The sequence below is a fragment of the Lathyrus oleraceus genome, chromosome 2 (genome assembly GCF_024323335.1).
Source record: "Lathyrus oleraceus cultivar Zhongwan6 chromosome 2, CAAS_Psat_ZW6_1.0, whole genome shotgun sequence".
Taxonomy (NCBI): domain Eukaryota; kingdom Viridiplantae; phylum Streptophyta; class Magnoliopsida; order Fabales; family Fabaceae; genus Lathyrus; species Lathyrus oleraceus.
The window spans coordinates 305,790,180-305,800,087 of record NC_066580.1 but is presented as its reverse complement, the minus strand read 5'-3'; positions in this window follow the sequence as shown (position 1 = coordinate 305,800,087).

Below are 9,908 nucleotides of genomic sequence, written 5' to 3'. Positions count from 1 at the left end.
AATAAACTCCAAACTACCCAATGAAGAATCATACCAAACTATATCATCATTAGTGAGAGATATAAGTCTCTGAGACCACCTTAGACATTGTTTGTTCTCCACAAAAGTAGGTGTCTGAGGCAAGTGTGAAATAAACCACTTGTATAGAAGAGGAACACAACACACAATAGTTCCACCACCTTTAGAATTCCTTAGATGCAAAGAGAAATACATATCTCCTAACAGAGTAGGCACAATATTCCCAATCAAGAAAATTCTAATCGCGTTAACATCAACAAAGCTGTCAATGTTAGGGAACAAAGCTAAACCATAGATGAGCAATAAAAAGATAGCTTCAAAAGCATCCACACTACCGGCTTAAGCAAAGGTAGTAGCTTCCTTGATGAGGAACTCATAAGTCAACCCAATTACTCCTCCTTTCTTCACCCAATGAGCCTTTATCTCAGACTTCTTCAGATGAAGAGCTTCATCTATGATATGAGATCTGGGAATCTCCTCCAATCCATTATAGGGAACCTTGCTAGAAATAAGTATCCCCAAGAGATAGGCATACTCCTCTAACATAGGCATAAGCTAATAGTCGGGAAAAATGAAGCAACGGTAGAGAGGGTCATAAAAGTGAACCAACATACTTAAGAGTCCTTCAACCACACCAGTAGATGACACAGACAGAAGCTTCCCATGACGTTGTTTGAAGTCCAAGGGAATTAATACAAAGGATGATAGCTTCCTTAGCTCTTTCAAGTCGGGGCATCTGAAATTATACTTCTTAGTGTTCCTTCGTCCACAATCCATGGTCTGACAATATTTGCAAATAAGACCTCAGTTCCTTGAAAAAAAATAGTGTGTGTGATCAATGTTATGATGCACATGAATGCATGAATGCAACAATCACAAATAAGGGATCACACAAGGTAAACAAATAAAGGTCAAGGGATGAACCAAGTCATTGTCAAGATCAATCATCCATTTTGGTGGATTATGGTTTTCACCTTATTAACACCCAAGTACCATTTATATTGACAAGACTTGATAGGATCAACCAAGAATCAAGGGTTTGTTGTGAGTCACGAGCATGGAGTCCGGGTAAGAACCATCCCAAAGGAGTGTACTAAGGATAAAACATGTAGATCATGTTCTAAAAAGTTCCCAGAGTCTTAATTCCATCTATCGGATATTACAAGTTTAGAGGACTGACTCATCAACCCATAATATTCTCAAGAGAAACTCGTCTGAGTGTAGTATCGCGTAATAACTGTTATAAAGTCTACACCGGAACAGTCTCTGCACTACGTCCTCAATAGGCCAAGAGAGGTTAAGTGTTCTACGGTCCTCAACTTCTCGGACCCCAAATCAGAGAAAGTAATGCCTAACCACGAATAACTTGTGTGACATTCATAACTCCAAAAGGGTCTCCACTAAGTAGATAGATCTCAAGCCAACTTGTTAAGGATTACTCCATACAAGTCGAACATTACTATACCATCCTCCTATCTTAATTGCACTCAAGTTCGTGTTAGAACTTATCTCACCACTCAGAGATCACCTAGCACAACAAGCAGATTATATCACACAAATAAATATACATACATCAAATATACAATTATATAGACCCAAAAAGTAGGCTATGGATAAATTCATGTAGCGATAAATTCATGACCATTAAGCTATGGAAAAGTTAGACGTCAATTAAACTAGAGTCGCCACTGCGCTTTTATTATTTCCAAGGGAAAAGGGAAAAGTACGAAAAAAACCCAAAAAGATAAGAAGTTTTCAAATCAAAAATAATAAAATGCCAGAGATTACAGGTAAGGGGGTTGGTTACATAAAGGGAAGGTGTTAGCACCCAAAGTGTCATAGGTACTCCTAGGGAGCCCTTTTTATGTGCATATGTGTTTTGGTACAAAATGATGTTTGCAATAAATGGAGTGGAGGGATGAGAAAAAAATTCATTAATTATATTTTTGTGTTTGACAAGATCTTCGGACTTGTGCCTATGTACCAACATAAAATGAGGGATCAAAACCTCGTAGTTTGTGGTATCAGTTTCAAAGTGAATGCATTGCTTTTAACAAAAAATTAATTTTAATAAAAGCACAAAAGGCCCAAAAAGGATTGAATGAGTGTTAGTTCTTTTTGTCTTTTTAAATTTTAAGTCAAGTATAGTTAAGCTCATTTATAAATTCGATTAAGAAAAGTGTTTAAAAATGCAATGGCATAAGGCCAAAGTTTCTAATTTGCAATCAAAGAATCGGGGAAGAAATGAAGATTTTAAAAGGAGGGAGTGATTTGAAATTAAAGAATCGGGGAAGAAATGAAGAGACTAATCCTAAGCACAAATTTAAAAGTTAAGGGTTAAAAAGATCTGACCAATGGGATGCAATCAAATAGACAACAATGTCATATAGAAACCCAAATTTCCCTTGGACTTTAGAGTCAAGCAACACAATACACATATAGAAAGATGAAGAACAAGACGTAAAATAAAGATAGCCACATCCAAGCTTAACAACTACATGATCTTCTTCATAATCTCCCATGTATCAGATGACTTCAGAGATAGGCATTAAGCACAGGTTTAAAGTAACAGCTTCAATAAGACCATGTAGAAGATGAACTCAAATGGATCTTAAATATTTGCTTCAGATGAAGTTTCAAGTCACAAGAACTTGGTTTCACGAAAGTTTGCATTGGCCAAGTCCTTTTTACATGGGGAGTGTTACCTAATTCTAAGTCCAATGTCTTAGATCAAATCCAACAATCCACACAAATGTGTTTTAGAGTTTTTGTTGTTATTATGTACATTCAAGTCAAAGGACCAGAAACACAAACAAGTATATACAATCATAATATAATCAAAAAGTATGGCTCAAGTGAGCAAAGTGAAAATGACATCAAAGTAAACAAGTTAAATGGTATGAATAATGGAAAATGAATAAAGACTTAAAATTAAAGTGCATAGAAGTAAATGGATTAAAATTAAATGTTAGTTGTTAGTTGATTAGAGGTTAGTATTGCTTTTGCTTTTGTTTTATTTAAGTCATTCGTTGGAGAACACTCAACCCACTATTCACAAGCATGGATCCTTGAACCAAGACATCTTCCAAAGGAAGCAAAAAAAGGCCAAGTTTCCACACAATACCATGAAAGAGGGGAGACTTACAATCTCACTTACTAGAATGCTATGCCTTTGGGTCAAAATTTAGAGCTATGTTAAGCAATCGTAATTGGACTTATGTAGAAGTCATAACTATTTGAGGTCGGGCAATAGAAATTTTAGTGTTAATGCATGTTAGAGATATGGTATTATGAACCATACTCCTAAAACATACCACACTTAAAAGAAAATGGCAAAAGGGGTGGACCTAATCTCATCCATACTTATGTTGATTTTGCAATCAATTATCCTTAGGATATAGAGATATCATAGGTCAAAGAAATGAATAGGGATAGAATGGGATTAAGATGAAGAGGGGGGGGGGGGTGAGATCAACACAAATTGGTCAAAGGAGGACTTTTATCAAATTAAAATCATTCATTCATTTTGGGAGATGAAATGTACATTTCATTAATCCCCTAAATCGAATGATTTTAACCCAACAAAGTCAAATCCACCTTGGCCAAAGCCCAACAACACAAGTCAAACTCAACAAGTCAATATCAAAAGCTCAACACACTTTATTTTGTAATTAAACAATTAAAATGAATTAAAACTGCATTAAATAAATTATGGTTGGTCAAAATCCTAAAACCTCATCAAAACACCAAATAAATGGCCATTAGATTTATCATAAGTCAAACAAGGTCAAAGGACTTTGAAGAAAAAATTTCATAATTTTTGGAAACTTAAAATACATAATTTCATAATCTCTGGGAGTTCCTAGGACACTTTGGGTGCTAACCCCTCTGTGTAACCAACCACCTTACCTGTAATCTCTGGCATTTTATTAATTTTGATTTGAAAACTTCTTATTTTTGTATTTTGTTAGTACTTTTCCCCTTTCCCTTAGAAATAATAAAAGCACGGTGGCGACTCTGGTTTTATCGACGTTAAGTTTACCCATAGCTTAATGGTCATGAATTTACCGCTATAGAAATTAAGTGGCAACTCTGGTCGGGAGTAGTCCTCAGTGGGTTTAGCCTACTTTTTTTTATGTGTATGTAATTGTGTATTTGATGTTTTTATATTTGTTTGTGTGATATAATCTACTTGTTGTGTTTGGTGATCTCTGAGTGGTGAGATAAGTTCTAACCCGAACTTGAGTGCAATTAAGATAAGAGGATGGTATAGTCATGTTCGACTTGTGTGGAGTAGTCCTTAACAAGTTGACTTGAGACCCATCTACTCAGTGGAGACCCTTTTGGAGATATTGATGTCACACAAGTTATTTGTGATTAGGCATTACTTTCTCTGACTTGGGGTCCGAGAAGTTGAGGAGCGTAGAACTTTTAACCCAACTTGGCCTATTTAGGACGTAGTGCGGAGACTGTTCAGGTGTAGACTTTATAATAGTTGTTACGCGATACTACACTCATACGAGTTTCTCTTGAGAATATTATGGGGTGATGAGTCAGTCATCCTAACCTGTAATATCCAATAGATGGAATTAAGACTCTAGAACTTTTTAGAACATGATCTACAGGTTTTTATCCTTAGTACACTCCTTTTGGATGGTTCATGACCTGACTCCATGCTCGTGACTCACAACAAACCCTTGATTCTTGGTTGATCCAATCAAGTCTTGTCAATATCAATGGAACTTGGGTGTTGATAAGTGATAGGTAACCATTTGCAATTAGTTTTCATCATCCATCCAGCATGAATCTCCAAGAATCGGTAACATTTTGTTCTTTACTTTAGTTGATTTATTAAGTTTATCGCATTTTATAAATTTCTGCATGTTTTATGTTGCATTAGTAGTTCATCTCTTTTTGTCGCATTTTATGCGTTTCTGTGTAGTACTGTTTGGTTTCCAGGTCCAACAATAATCCCGAAAGATGCGTACCGGAAGAATGGAAGTCAAAGACATCATGCAAAGCGAAGGAGACAAGAATAGGGGGCTGACACGGGTGCCCGTGTCAGCTGACACAACCCGTGTCAGCAAGGGCTGAAGATTTGAGATTTACAGAGAGCCAACACGGGCGGCCGTGTCACCTGACACGGCCCATGTTGGCCAATTCGCCCCGTTCGCTGATTTTTAGTGTGTTGACCCATGTGTACGTCCGGAGGGAAGTCTGGGTATTTTGCGATGTTTTTAGTTGATTGGAAACTATTTAGTCTGGATTTTGTTATAGAGAGAGGGACTTTTGGATCGTAGAAGAAAAGAGACAAAAAGGAGAAGCGAGCTTGCAAGGTGTTTAGAGGAGAAGAGATCTTCAAGATCGGAAGAGATTGAAGATCAACCTTCAACAACAACAAATTTTAATGTCTCTATTTGGTAATCTACTGTCTTTGAATATTATGAGAAGCTAAATCCCCCAATGCTAGGGGGTGTCCCTAAATTGCTACTGTATGAATACTTTTTCTATGTTTTTATGATCATCGATGTTTTCTTTATTCAAATTATTATACAACGTTCTTAATGCTTTATTTTATCGAACAAATGAAATGTTGATCTCTGGTTAAGGTTTAGGTCGGACATACCGCCTTATCGCTTGTTGTGTAATAATACTTCGGTTTAATCACTTAGGAATAAGGATCAAACCGTAGTAGCCATTAATTCTTGATCAATTACATATTTTGTAACGTCAATTTGAATAACTAAGGAATTAGGATTGAAATTGAATGTTAATGGTTTTCGGCTAAGGAATTAGAGAAAACAATTCTTGAGAATCGGTTTTGAATAATTACAATGTAGATGTTATATAATATGGAAGAAGTGTATTACAAAGCAATTCACACATCTGGCCCTAGCATGCTTTCTCATATCGGTTAACAGTTTTTATACGCTTTATATAATTATTTCTCGTTCTTATTATTTTTTAAAACAACCATCAAACCCCCTATGATCTTTTGTTCAATAGAATTATTATAAAGATTGGTACTTATTACGCAGTCCTCGAGATCAATACTCGGGATAACTCCTATTTTATTACTACATTGGTGCAAATAGTACACTTGCTATTTTACCGATCAATAAGGTAAAAACCATAATCCACCAAAATAGATGATTGATCTTGACAATGACTTGATTCATCCCGAACCTTTGTTTGTTTGCCTTGTGTGTGATCCCTTACTTGTGATTATTGCATTCATGCATTCATGTGCATTATAAAATTCATCACACGAAAAATAGCTTCAAGGAACAGAGGTTTTATTTGCAAATATTTTCAGACCATAGATTATAGACGAAGGAACACTAAGAAGTACAGTTTTAGATGTCCAGACTTGAAAGAGCTAAGGAAGCTATCATCCTTTGTATTAAATCCCTTGGACTTCAAACAACTTCATGGGAAGCTTCTATCTATGTTATCTGTTGATGTAGTGGAAGGACTCTTGAGTGTGTTGGTTCAGTTTTATGACCCTCTCTACCAATGCTTCACTTTTCCCGATTATCAGCTCATGCCTAAGTTAGAGGAGTATGCCCATCTCTTTGGAATACTTGTTTCTGACAAAGTGCCTTTTAGTGGATTGGAAGAGATTCTCATATCTCATATCATAGCTGAAGCTCTTCATATGAAGAAGTCTGAGATTGAGGCTCATTGGGTGAAGAAAGGAGGAATATTTGGGTTGACTTCTGAATTCCATATTGGGAAAGCTACTTCCTTTTCTCAAGCCGGTAGTGTGGATGCTTTCGAAGCCATCTTTGTATTGCTCATCTATGGTTTGTCTTTGTTCCCTAACATTGGCGGTTTTGTTGATGTTAACACCATTAGAATCTTCTTGATTGGGAATTATGTGCCTACTTTGTTGGGTGATATGTACTTTTCTTTGCATTTGAGGAATTCTAAAGGTGGTGGAACTATTATGTGTTGTGTTCCTCTTTTGTACAAGTGGTTTATTTCGCACTTGCATCAGACACCTACTTTTATGGAGAATAAATAATGTCTATGGTGGTCTCAGAGACTTATGTCTCTCACTAATGATGATATAGTTTGGTATGATTATTCATTGAGTAGCTTAGAGATTATTGATTGTTGTGGTGAATTCTCTAACGTGCCCCTCATTGGTACACAAGGAGGAATCAACTACAACCCCGCTTTGGCACATCGTCAACATGGGTTCCCATTGAGAGACAAACCTAATAACACTCAATTAGAAGGTATTTTCTATCAAGAGGGTAAAGATTCCAAACTTTTGAAGTAGAAGTTGATTCATGCTTGGCATAATATGCATAGGAAAGGAAGATCTGAGCTTGGTCCGTGCAATTGTGTAGCTTTGGAAGCTTACACTACTTGGGTGAAGAAGAGAGCTTTGGAGTTAAAGATGTTTTATGGTTGTCAAAGACATATGTCTATGGTTGTGGTTGAGCCATTAAACCTCCCTAACCAAGATGTAGAGGAGTTGGAAGATGCACTCGCCAAGATGAAGCAAGAGAAGGATATGTGGGAAGAGTTGTTCCATGCTTTGAGAAGAAAGAATGGGGAGTTGCAACTTGAGTCTAAAGACAAGGATGCACTTATTGAACTTCTGGAAGACCGAGTAGTGAAGGTCTTCCGGTGCTTGGAAGAAGATTATTGACCGACTTGTCCTTGAGAAGGCTCAGATGAAGACTTCTTTTGAGTTTGAGATTCGACACATCCGAAGGAAGTACGCGCCCGCATCCAGATCATATGACACCGTTCTTAGGGGATCCTTAGGATGATTAGTCTCCTTTTCTCTTGTATTTGTATTTTTGTTTCTGAAATTGTACTCAGTGTAATCCTTCCAAATTATATAAATAAAAGAAATTTTTATAGTAAATCAAATTGTTACAATTGGTAGTATATATTTGCAAATAAAATAGTATACTCCTTGAAAATAAAAACAATTAAAGCATTGCATTTCATGCATCATTTGCATAACAGGTTTTTCTTCCGCCAAATGTCTTAATTGTTATTCTTCTGTGCCTCAGCCAAGCTGACTCATCGATACAATACCCGCGCCAATCATCCAAGAATCATGGAGCACTTGGAACAAGAGAACCGAGAGTTGAAGGATGAGATTGCTCGCTTGACTGCCATGATGGAGTCTGTACTATCTGCAGAGAGTCAGTCCTCTCCAACATCTACAACTCTTCCTCCTCAAAGGACTGTCATTTCAAAGGTTGTTACTTCAACCGTGCCTGCCATTCAGTTTACTCCTACTATGCCTGCCGGATTCCCGTGGGGATTGCTGCCGAACTTTGTGCCCGAAGTTTTGAGCATACCTTTGCTTCCATGTCGGCATCTAGCTCGGCCATGTCTGTGCCGCCTTTAGTTGTTCACACTCTGCCTCGTGTTGAGGACACCATTGTAAGAACAAAAATTGTTCTACAACAGATTCCATGATTTTGATGATAACAAAGGATGAAACCAAAAATGGCACCCTAACGAAAAGTTTCTAAGTGTGCAGGGTTCTATAGAAAGAAGAAATAAATCTGATGATGTCATCAGATGCAAAACAAGATCAGATGCAAAATCTCAAGTATCAGAAGCATCTAAAGAGGAATCTCATTCAAGAAGCTCTGACTCTGGACAAAACTACAAAGTATCAGAAGCATCTGAACATGAAGTAAAGTCTAGAAGCTCTGACTCTGAACAAATGCCTTCTGTAAACTCTGAAGTTATCAGCGCTATCTGAACTCTCAAGAAATAACATCAGAAGCCAGATCCCAAGTTTCTCCAGATACACGAAGACTCTAATCAGAATTGTTAATCATGATGAAGTAACGTTTAAGCCAAGTTAAAGTTCTGCAAATGGATTTCCTCAATTAGAAAGAGACGTTAATCTCCACTTCCAAGAGAGAAGATACTAATTGTGGTAAGTAGTCACTTCTAAGAGAAAAAAGTCTACTGCAGAAGCTATTAATGGAATGGCGTAACTACATCTCAATATCCAACAGATTCAACGCTACTTCAACTCTACTTCAACTCCTATAAATAGAGAAGAAATCAACATTCAGTAAGCAAGAAATCACTAGCCAAAACTATACTGAAATTATATCACGCTCAAGAAAAACATCTTTGTTCTTCAAAGAATTTCACTAAGCTTTTGCTTATCAAGTGAAAAATTTGTTCTTAAGTTTGTAATATTTGCTTTCTTAGAAGCACTCTAGATTACACATCTTGTATCTAATTTTTATTTGATTTCCTCAAGTGACCCTTTGTAGTCTGTAGACTTGAGAGGACTAAGAGATTTTCTTCTCTCTTAGGGGTTGTTTGTAATCTTTCAAGATTAGTGGATTAAGTCCTTGTTGAAGGCGAAATCACCTTGGCCGGGTGGACTGGAGTAGCTTTGTGTTATAAGCGAACCAGTATAAAATCATTGTGTGATTTCATTTTGCAAAAGCGCTTATTTTTCAAACAATTCAAACCCCCCTTTCTTGTTTTTCTCACCTTCAATTGGTATCAGAGCTCCGGCTCTGTTATTGATTTTCAAATCAAACACTTAACCGTGTAGAGAGATCCAGTGCGAGAAAAACAAATGGCCCACTCAAATGAGAAAGATTCTTACAATGCCAAGCCTCCTGTTTTTGATGGAGAAAAGTTTGATTACTGGAAAGATAGAATCGAAAGTTTCTTTCTGGGTTATGATGCTGACCTTTGGGACATTGTCACAGATGGATACAAACCTCCAACCTTAAATGGAGCTGAAGTTCCCAGAAGCAAAATGTCAGAAGATCAGAAACGTGAGTTCAAAAATCATCACAAGGCCAGAACAATACTTCTAAATGCTATATCATACAACGAATACGAAAAGATCACCAACAGAGAGACGGCTAAAGATA